The 9,912-nt window shown below is 32.2% G+C and overlaps 1 protein-coding gene across 4 annotated transcripts in view; it reads left to right on the top strand.

Moving 5' to 3' along the window:
• LOC117120858 overlaps positions 1 to 9,912 on the top strand; it is a 20,585-nt gene that overhangs the window by 4,878 nt on the left and 5,795 nt on the right. The window contains exon 1 of one of the 4 annotated variants that reach the window (XM_033265952.1): positions 1,376 to 1,657. The exons of 1 other annotated variant lie outside the window; for it this stretch is intronic. The gene's annotated coding sequence lies outside the window, so the exon portion shown is untranslated. Of the gene's footprint in view, positions 1 to 1,375; positions 1,658 to 2,534; positions 2,673 to 4,068; positions 4,148 to 9,912 lie in introns of those variants that run through there. 2 more of the 4 variants (XM_033265950.1, XM_033265953.1) reach the window with 2 other exon arrangements.

Genomic DNA, 9,912 nt, shown 5'->3' with positions numbered 1-9,912 from the left:
CAGGGAAATATTGCCCCAATGATATTCAAACCAAAGACTCCTCGATTACCGTCGGTTGCCCCACCAATCAACCTATTAGGAGTGGAAGTCAAACTTAACTAAATAATCAGAACAGGGCTATGGATACGCGCTTGTTTCAAAGACATACGCGTTGTCCCACAAACTAAAGTTCGGTTTCCATGCTTACCCTATCGGCGACAGGTCACAATTCCGTAGCCAAGATTTTCAAACAGTGAGGGACAATATCAGGGTGGACCCACTTTACGCGTAAATTCAAATAATGTGGAGCCATTTTCTTAAAAGTTGACCCATTTTACTCAAAACTATGAAAAATCTGGACCCACTTTCTTAAAATGTTACCCATTTTAGGCTAAATATGAGAAATCTGGACTCATTTTTAAAAAGTGCACCTATTTTGTATTTATGAAGTTGCATAATTTGGACCCATTTTTACGTTGCGATTCTATGGAAACCGAGCTTAACACAAGTGTGCCAAGTACTTTTACGCTGTTGTTTTGTCGGGCCTTACCACCGATATTTAAGAGGTGGGGCTTAGAAAACGATCTAGTTAGCTATGAGTCCAAGCTAGGGAATTTATGTATTTATTTGCTTGTATCTACTTTTCATTTATGACACGTTCTTTCACATAATCAGATAATGGTATTACATGATACGCAGTAAATAAACAGTTCAATATATTATAGTATTAATATTATACCCCTTTTTCAAGGAGCTCAACACAAGCCCCGCCCCTAGGATATTGTTCCTACGGTAAAAAATAAAACGTGTAAAGCCAGTCGAAAACACGTGCGTTACTTGGCACTACCGTTTTATTCGATAAAAATAAAATAAAAAATTCTAAAAACTTAAGAAAAAAAGTCACAAAATTGAATTAAGTTGAGAACAATTTAGAATAAATGTAAATTGAATAAAAGTGTAAAAACATCGTAATAAAATGTGCAAAAATTATCTGAAAAGGTTTGAAAGGGTTTGAAAATTAAAAGAACTTTGGAGTAAAACACTAACTAAAAAGAAAATAAATATAAAGCCATGTTGTTAAAACTGGGAAGAGGTAAAAAGGTTTATTTTGACCGGGATAGCCAAAGAAAACCAAGCCAGGTCCAACTCAAACAGCGTCGTACGACGCAGCCCGACGCGATTTGTTGTCGCCTCGGGGTCTGTGTGAGTTAACGCAGACGCGATGGTGTGCGTCGGGAGCAGTCGCGTTAAACATGTTTAATATTTCTCATGACGGCTTAAGACTGTCCCCGACGATAAATCGGGTACTCGGGCTGCGTCGGCCGACGCTGTCTGAGTTGGCCTTTAGGGTCATGAAAGCAAAGACGAGAACAAAAATTAATTCTCATATTAAAACAAAACTACTAGGGTTAAAACGACGAAAAGGGAAGGATTAAGCGAATGGGGCGCCAGTGATTAATCGCAATTATATACATTTCTCCTCTATTGGCATCTTATTGCTTACAGTCGTAAATTCGGAAATCTTTGGCATACTCAAATCTATTCATAAACTGCATCATTGTCTTATGATACTGACTCTAGTGAGGTCATATGTTGATGTTGGATAGAAGTTACAGGATTTGTTCCAGGGAGTGGCTACGCAGTGTTTAAGTGGGTTTATAAGTATAAGTAGGCAGATGTAAGTATACATTACTTCAAATTTACTTTCTTAGTGCAAATTCTACAATACCCGAGGTCCAAGTAGACATTATAGTTACCGGGGTTAGGCCAAATCCTTAGTCCTATTTCTAATTTCAAAACCACTTCCGATGACTTCTGACTTCGCCTTCAACAACTGGCTTACATTGTTGACCTACCATCACACTTATATTCTGCGAAATATATATTTTAGCTCGTTAAGTTTAGTTCGTTAAGTGTAGACCTACCGTACATGATAGGACTGAATGCTCACTGGTCAACTACAGTACGGTAACTAAAATGCAACAAGAAAATAATGTGTCATGGTTTGGTCAGGAAGTTATTTTATGTTTAGCACGTTTTTCGTGAAAAGTATAGTAAACAATATTCAATGTAGAAATTTGTATAAAGGAAATTCAAATTATAATCACTCTTAATCATAATTTCAAAAGACTATGACCTAATATTTATCATATATTAATTGCCATATAGTTAATATTAAAAGACAGATTATTCTTTGAAAAAATTGCCCCCCCCCCCAAAAAAAGATAATCGAAGTGACCATTTAAAATTAAATAGCTTATAACATATATTTTTGAATATATACTTGCAGCAGTCAGGTCTTTACAATTAAGATAATGTTTGTCTTTTGTAACTATATTAAATATTTGGTTCACAAATTACGATAATTAGAAATTAATCAACTTCTGGCATTGATATCATATTAGTGCTTTCCTGTTGTGTCAAGTTCGCCTCAGGTTTTATCTTTTATAGTACTATTAAACTTAAGAGGCCTGTGCAAGGTCATGTCCTGTTCGAACTCTATTGGCTGTTGTTATAATCATTAGAAATTATGGCCTAAAATTCACCTCATTTATCACGACCAGACAATAGAAAGATGACATGGCAAGGCAATGCTACAGGTTGACGAACGTTCAAAATACCACAAACATGACTATAGTATATGGCATAACCTTTGTAAATAATTGTTTCTTGTTTCATCCTAACTATATCAGGTATGTACTACAGATCTATATCACTCGCCAGGGTAAACTATATTGTGAGGAAACCTGAACATAACAGACAAAATTTATCTATTTTAGTACGGTATTTTATAGCGATAAAACCATGAACAGACCGTTAAATTTTGTGTATCCTGTATAAATATGTTTTAAATTTTTCAAAAAATGGAGGTATAAAAAAGATTTTTTATACCTCCAGGTTAGATTAAATTAATTGTAGGGCTCATTATTCATTGGTTTAAAAAGGACCCTTTTGATGTTCTTTAAAGAAAAGGCTTTTAGTTCAAAAAATAATCCATCAGATAAACAAAAACATTATGCTTTGCACTTCTCTGCGACCTGTTTTAAATTCAGTAGGCTATTACAGAGATCGAGACTGTCCATCGTATTAGGCGTACTCTATTCCATTTTTCTTTCCTTCTACTGCATAATGGTTATATAGGCCTACCATTGTTGTCAAGCTTTTAACGATATCCCCGTTTAGTTTAATTGGCAATGATGATCTTAGTGGCTGAATTTTAACTAGGCCTATTATTTGGTTGGTATAGAAAATAGGCTTACAAAGTAAGCTTTTAGATTCAAAGTTAGATTTATTTATCATAAACTTACATAAAATTTGTTTTCTTGAGTCAAAAATACAGATGAGTAGACTTCAAAAATCAAAAATAATGATACATTTCTAATCAACTAAAAAAACAAAAATATAATAAAATATCACGCAAGTAATAACCATAAATATAACACAAGTTAACAATAGACAACTAGAACTTTGAACATAGGATTGCAATAACCAATAACAATAAGCAGTGACCAAATTGATGCCTAAAGGTAAAGAATTCAAATTTGAATTACATTTTTAATTCGTTAGCTCAACACTGACCAGCCTCAGACTGACCAATTGTGTTTGTCCACTAAAGTATAGAAGTATATTATCCTTATAATCATATTTATATTCATTCTGTCTAGAAGAAATAAATCAAAGTAAATACTTAAAACCATACTATTGAAAAACTGCACGCGACTTGTTTGCATCGAATGAATCATGTCTGGTAATTTGTGATAAACCGTAATTCTTATCTGGACGGTTGATTCAAATCTGGACCGCCAATGTAGCCGAATATTTCTTGTTTTATCAAGAAAGACAGCTTTTGCATGGATTTAAATTAAAATTCAATAATGTATCGAATAACATGTTCAAAAATACTAGAAACTTAGTATAACAATAATTGTCTCGTAAACACAATAATTTAAATAGGCCTACTATACAGTGAAATAATTATGATAATAAGAGCCTTGGTGATATCACCTCATCTGACGGAAAATTATGACGCATGCAGAGCATAATTTGATAAACGAAATACTTATGGTGTATTTAGGTTTCAAAAACTGTCCATTCGACTGTAACTTTACTCATTTTATTCGAAACAATCGAGACTCAACTATTTGCAATAGAAAGAGAAGTAGACAAGGTATGTAGAAAGATTATTATTACAATGTATTTTTAGTGACGAATTTATTCTTGAATTGTTATTTTTTTTTTTTTATAAATGCAAATTACGGAAAGTATTGATAATAAAACAATAGCCATTATAATTCTTATAAATATCATTATTATAATTATAATTATAATTATTATTATTTTATTATAAAATAATTGTTAATAGAGTTATATTATAAAGTCGTTAATTTAAAAAATTATTATTGTTACCGGTAGTAGGGCTATATTATTATACTGTGCCTATTTATTATTCAGTATTCTTTTTTTTTTCCGTTCCTTGTATACTCATAATTTAACATTGCATTTCGAAACTGAGTCATACAGTACTTCATCAGTAAATGAGCTATGCAATTTTCGTACCAGCTACATTCATTTAATTTGGAAGTTTCCTGCTCTTTTCTAGTGTTTAACGTGCAAAGGCTAGGCAAGAATGTACACTGTAAAATGGACAAACGGCTTAAATACTGCTTTTAAATACGGTAACAATCTACGAACAGCAGTTTCATTACATGCAACTACAGTAGAAACCATATTAAGGGGATTTCGGGACAAAAAAAGTGTCCCCTTAATAGAGGTGCCCCCTAAATACGGGTACCCCTATCCAAAACGTGAAATTGTCCCTTAATATGGGGTTTATGGCCTGTTTCATACAAAGATGACATACATGCTTTATAATTTTATTTTTATTGACATAAGAATTAGTTATAGCAATACTTGGAATGCAAATACAATTTATAAATAATATGAAATCAGCAGAAATGTAATAGTAAACAAACAACAATAGTTTTATATGTTCCCAATATTATTTCATAATGCAATGTTGATTACCAAATACTCTTCTTTTTTTAATATTGAGCTTTCTATTGGATGAATGTAGCATGAATAGAGTAATGCCTTAAAATTAAGGGTGCGTGTTATGGTATGTATTAGAATCCTATATGAAAATACACGAAAAACAGAGAAAAAATCTCCATGGTTAAGGGTAAAAATTGACACGGTTGACTTATACTAAGTAACAGATTCACTCTAAGGATCCAGAAGAGAAAATTAGGCCTACTGTTTATTGCTCAAAAGGTGTCAAAATATAAAGTTTTTTTTTTTCTCTCTATAATTTTGAAACTGCTGTAGTTGTTGTTATACAAGTTTCCCCTTGGGGTTATTTTACCATTCAGAGAGTGTCCCTGTCCCCTTAATAGGGTGTCCTCTTAATAGCGGTTGGCCGTATGTGTTAAAAGATGTCCGTTTAATAGGGGTGTCCCCTGAATTGGGGTGTCCTAAAGGAGGTGTTCTCTGTATAAAAACAAAGTTTTATGGTTCAGCTCGTAGGTCACAGAGTGGTTATCACCGAATTTTAACGATTGGATTATGTTGATATCTGTTTATACAGATCACAATTATATATATTATTGTTATATAATAATATACAATATAAGAGCAATTTGAATAAACCTCTATTAAATTTCATTGGCTCAGCCCAGTATAGCTTTGATAGTGAGAAAGGTATATCTCACAAGTTGAATTACAGTTCAAAATTTCGGCTTCATTGACTACCCCCTCGTTTTCCATTGTTTAATTCAATTTAGCCTATTGACTTCGTTATCCATTCTTAATTTAGTTTCCGTTCGGTCAGAAACCACCGTTATCATACTTTGTCTTAATTTCCGTCATCAACTAATAGCAAAGATTTGAAACTCCTTAAAAACGATTAATTGGAATTATCCAAACAACGATTGCTTATACATAAGATCAATTCAAAAGTTGTAAAAACAAAACGGAAAATGTGTAATTATTCGATACAACTTGCTAATGAGATAACATCTGCCAAACACAACACACGGAAAATTATGATTTAAATAATTTGTGTGATGATTTGAGGTAATAATGAGGCATAATATAATTGATATTGATAATGCTTTATAAATTAGATAGTAAATATAATATTTATTTTGATGCCGTCATTTTAATTCAAAAATAGAATAACAAAAAGATTAACTTATTATTTTTGCGATTCACAGGATTTAGGCTAATGCCATACTTATTATTATACATGAGCATTCATTAGTTAGGCCTAGTGTTAATTGTTGCTTCTACCCTTCAATTACTTAATAACTTTAATCTATAATTGTAATGTGTACAGGTTGATAACCTAACGTAAACCAATTTAAACTTGTACGATACAAATATACAAAATTCGGTTAGATACAATACGGTAGGTTAATAGATTTATTATATGATAACAAAAATACACTAAATAAATAATTATCAGAGCACATGGGTGTTAATTCTAAATACTTAAGTAATAATACGAGATATAATATTTAAAACATAACAGTTATCAATTTCTGTTATTACTCAAGTGTTTCATTTTCATTTTTTTTCTTTTACAAAATGAATGAATGTAGCTGGTACGAAGGTAACTTAACTCGTTGGATGACTCAGTTTCTAAATACAATGTCAAATAATAGAGTAGACACGGGAAGGAAAAAACGTTGGAAATTGTAGATTATCAATTAACATCAGGCTGGGCTAGTTTACCCGTCGGGGTCTGTACGTATTTAACCAGGGTCTTGATTAGCTTTCACCCAGGCTTAATATAGATGTGCATGATGATTGATAGTCTGCGTAGCCGGCATACTTTCCCTGTCCACGTCATTCTTTTTATGTCAAATTTTGAAGTATTATACGATTGCAATTTTTCCGCATCGATTTTCTGAGAGTTACATATAGGGAAATCTTGAATTTTAGATTACAAAGGCGTTCCCTTATTATGCAAGCTTCAAACTTTTTTTTATCTTTAGAGAAATCCTCCCACATTAATTTTATATCTCATTCATACATCAGTACATTGCAAACTATTCATTATGACAATTATAGTAGTCATTTGAAATGGATATTATCAAAGATTTATAACCGTTAACTGGTAACAGTAACAGTCCTTGAACCAATGTATGTATATCGCAATAGTCATGGGCACACATATTAATTTATCATTATTTTTCCCACCAATCTATTTTATAATCATTTTTATTTAATTGTGCTTGAATATAAAAATACACATTTCTTTTTGAAATTGGCTTCATTTTTGTAGGGTTCCAGTATATTACAATGAGATCATCATCATTATTATTTTTATAGATCTGGTCATTATCTAATTAAAATATAATTGTACATATAACACCAAATATTATTGTTATCATCATGTACTACATTTCTTTTTTTGTATTATAATTATTTTTTTGTTACCGTATAATATAAAACAAGCTTCAAACTTTAGCCATTTCAGTCTCTATTATAAATGAGTTCACACTTGGTTTAGATTTAGTGGCCTGTCAGGGTGCGAACATCACTTAACTTGCCACTGCATTGTAACAAAGGGATAGGGCAGTTTAAATCTTTAAAATGGTGATTAATGTCACTCCGAGCCAATATACAATTAGGCCAACATTTCAAAATTACAATTGTAGTCGAATAATTTAACACGTTGACTGCCAGACCTTTTTTTAAGGTTCCTTCCCGTGTGCCAAAACAAGTTTACATGTACAAACATACTTTTTTGAAATTTTATCTAGTCATACGTCATCAAAATGATGTGTCTAATAAATTGGCGGGAACATATTAGGGGGCAAGTATACTCTCGACGGCACTGTGATAGAACGTTTTATTGACTATGCCAAGTGCGAGTTATCTCGTCCGTTTTTTGCATGGGTTGGTATATTTTCAAAGGGCGCCCCCAATTGTGCCGCTCGAGTGTACTATCGGCAACATAACACAACAAACATACATACGTCATATGTACGTTATCGTCTAGGTGTATCTTCCCCGAACTACCAGCCGTTGAGTCTGTGGTTCTACAATGTATAACAAAGAAGTTATAAACGCTAGAATGTTACCCCGATTTTGACGATTATACTCGTTCCTGGCGCCCTCAGCAACACACTGTGAGGTATACTCGTCGCTGGCAGACAACGTGTTAAACATTAAAAAAATGTATATAAACTTCAAAATGAACATTATTCATTTATATGATATACAAAAAGATATAATTAACGTTACAAAACTAATCCCAGCTTACCACAGAGGAAAAATCAAAATATAAAAGTCATATGGTTATAGTTTGTATATAACTGATGAGTCGACACTACTCATTATATGGTAGGACCTACTTCTAAAATTTAATGTCTCTAGAGAATATTAAAGGTAATAATTATTTAAAATAATATAGGATTATAGGCCTACATAATCATATGATAGTAACTTACGATAGTAACTTATAATAATAATCATATATATACTATATAATAATAATAATAATAATAATAATAATAATAATAATAATAATAATAATAATAATAATAATAATAATAATGATAATAATAATGAAGAAACGCTTACTATATAATTTCAAAACAAAATTTAATGACAAGAAAGATCGACGTTTCGGGTCCATCTTGAGAATAGTTCCATGATGGACCAGAAACGTCGATCTTTCTTGTCATTAAATTTTGTTTTGAAATAAAACTTTTAAAGCGCCGGCATCCGCTTAAAGAAAACACTCGTGGCGCCCCTCCACAAGAATTTAAAAATATGACCGACAAACGAAACAATGTTTAAGGACCAGAATCAATTAAATTACATGAGCCGTACTTGGGTCAGCGTCACTCTCTCTATGTAGCCATGTATTCGCAGATACTCTACACAAGGTGGTATGCTGAGCTCCAATATTTTCCACCAAGCTCCGCTACCGTGCTCCACCGAGGCAGCGACGCTGACCCAAGTAAGGTAAGTGTAAAAAGTTAGGAAATAATTATGTAAAGTAAGTTTCAAATAAAAAGGTTTTAAGATTAGTTTTAAATTCGTGTGTGGAGGATGAAGCCTTGATCCGGAGTGGAAGTGTATTCCAGAAGTATAACTTTTTAGGCTGCACAAGTGGAGTTGATAAATCAAATAATAATTAAACAGGTAAATAACAACAATAATTAAAAATTAATTATAATGACTTTGTTACCTATTTAATTCCGTATTTTTTAAATTTTCAAAATTTATGGTAATATTAAAATTATTTTTTTTTACTAAAACAGTTTACTTTAGTTGTTTCCTCCTTTTATTTTTAGAACAAAGAATGATAATGACTTGTATGTTTAGTTCCTTGTTTTGATCAAATCTTACTTTCAAACACCAAGTTCATTATCCCTGTCTCTTATACACATCTACTATTGCCATTGCTTGTACATTTCGGATAATGTCCTTCTTTTGGTACCATCTGAGCTGGAGTTGAGCATGTACACAATCCATTATTAAGTTGACAGCATTTGTAAGGTCCTTTTGTGTTATCTCTGTGGGTTGCAAGCTTAAGAGAAACTATTTTAGATTGTGATCGTTTTTTTGTCTCATTACCTTTAACAATATATATCCAACTTGATGAATTCTTATCAAGATTAGCAAGTTCACAAGTCAGTCTTACCTCCTTTGTTGGTTGGAATTTTTGACTTGTTGGTTTCTGTATAAAAATATCATCTTGTGTTGTGACTTCATCTCCATCAGCACAAGCATTACATGTAGTAAGGTATGTTGAGAATCCAGCAAGAACAACAAGCAACATTGACAATTCAAATTCCATTTGTTGCAAAGACATTCTTAGTCAGCAGTAAAGGCTAACTTTATGGTTGATTCACGGTTGTTGTTTCGTAAATGTCTGTTTCAGTCCCAGTGATGTGCCAGTTCATATATGAATCCAGG

The sequence above is a fragment of the Anneissia japonica genome, unplaced genomic scaffold (assembly GCF_011630105.1).
Source record: "Anneissia japonica isolate Jap-2015-1 unplaced genomic scaffold, ASM1163010v1 scaffold287965_len1858130_cov191, whole genome shotgun sequence".
In the NCBI taxonomy this organism is placed as follows: Eukaryota; Metazoa; Echinodermata; class Crinoidea; order Comatulida; family Comatulidae; genus Anneissia; species Anneissia japonica.
Note: the sequence above shows the minus strand (reverse complement) of the source record. Positions and strands in the feature narration are given on the sequence as shown.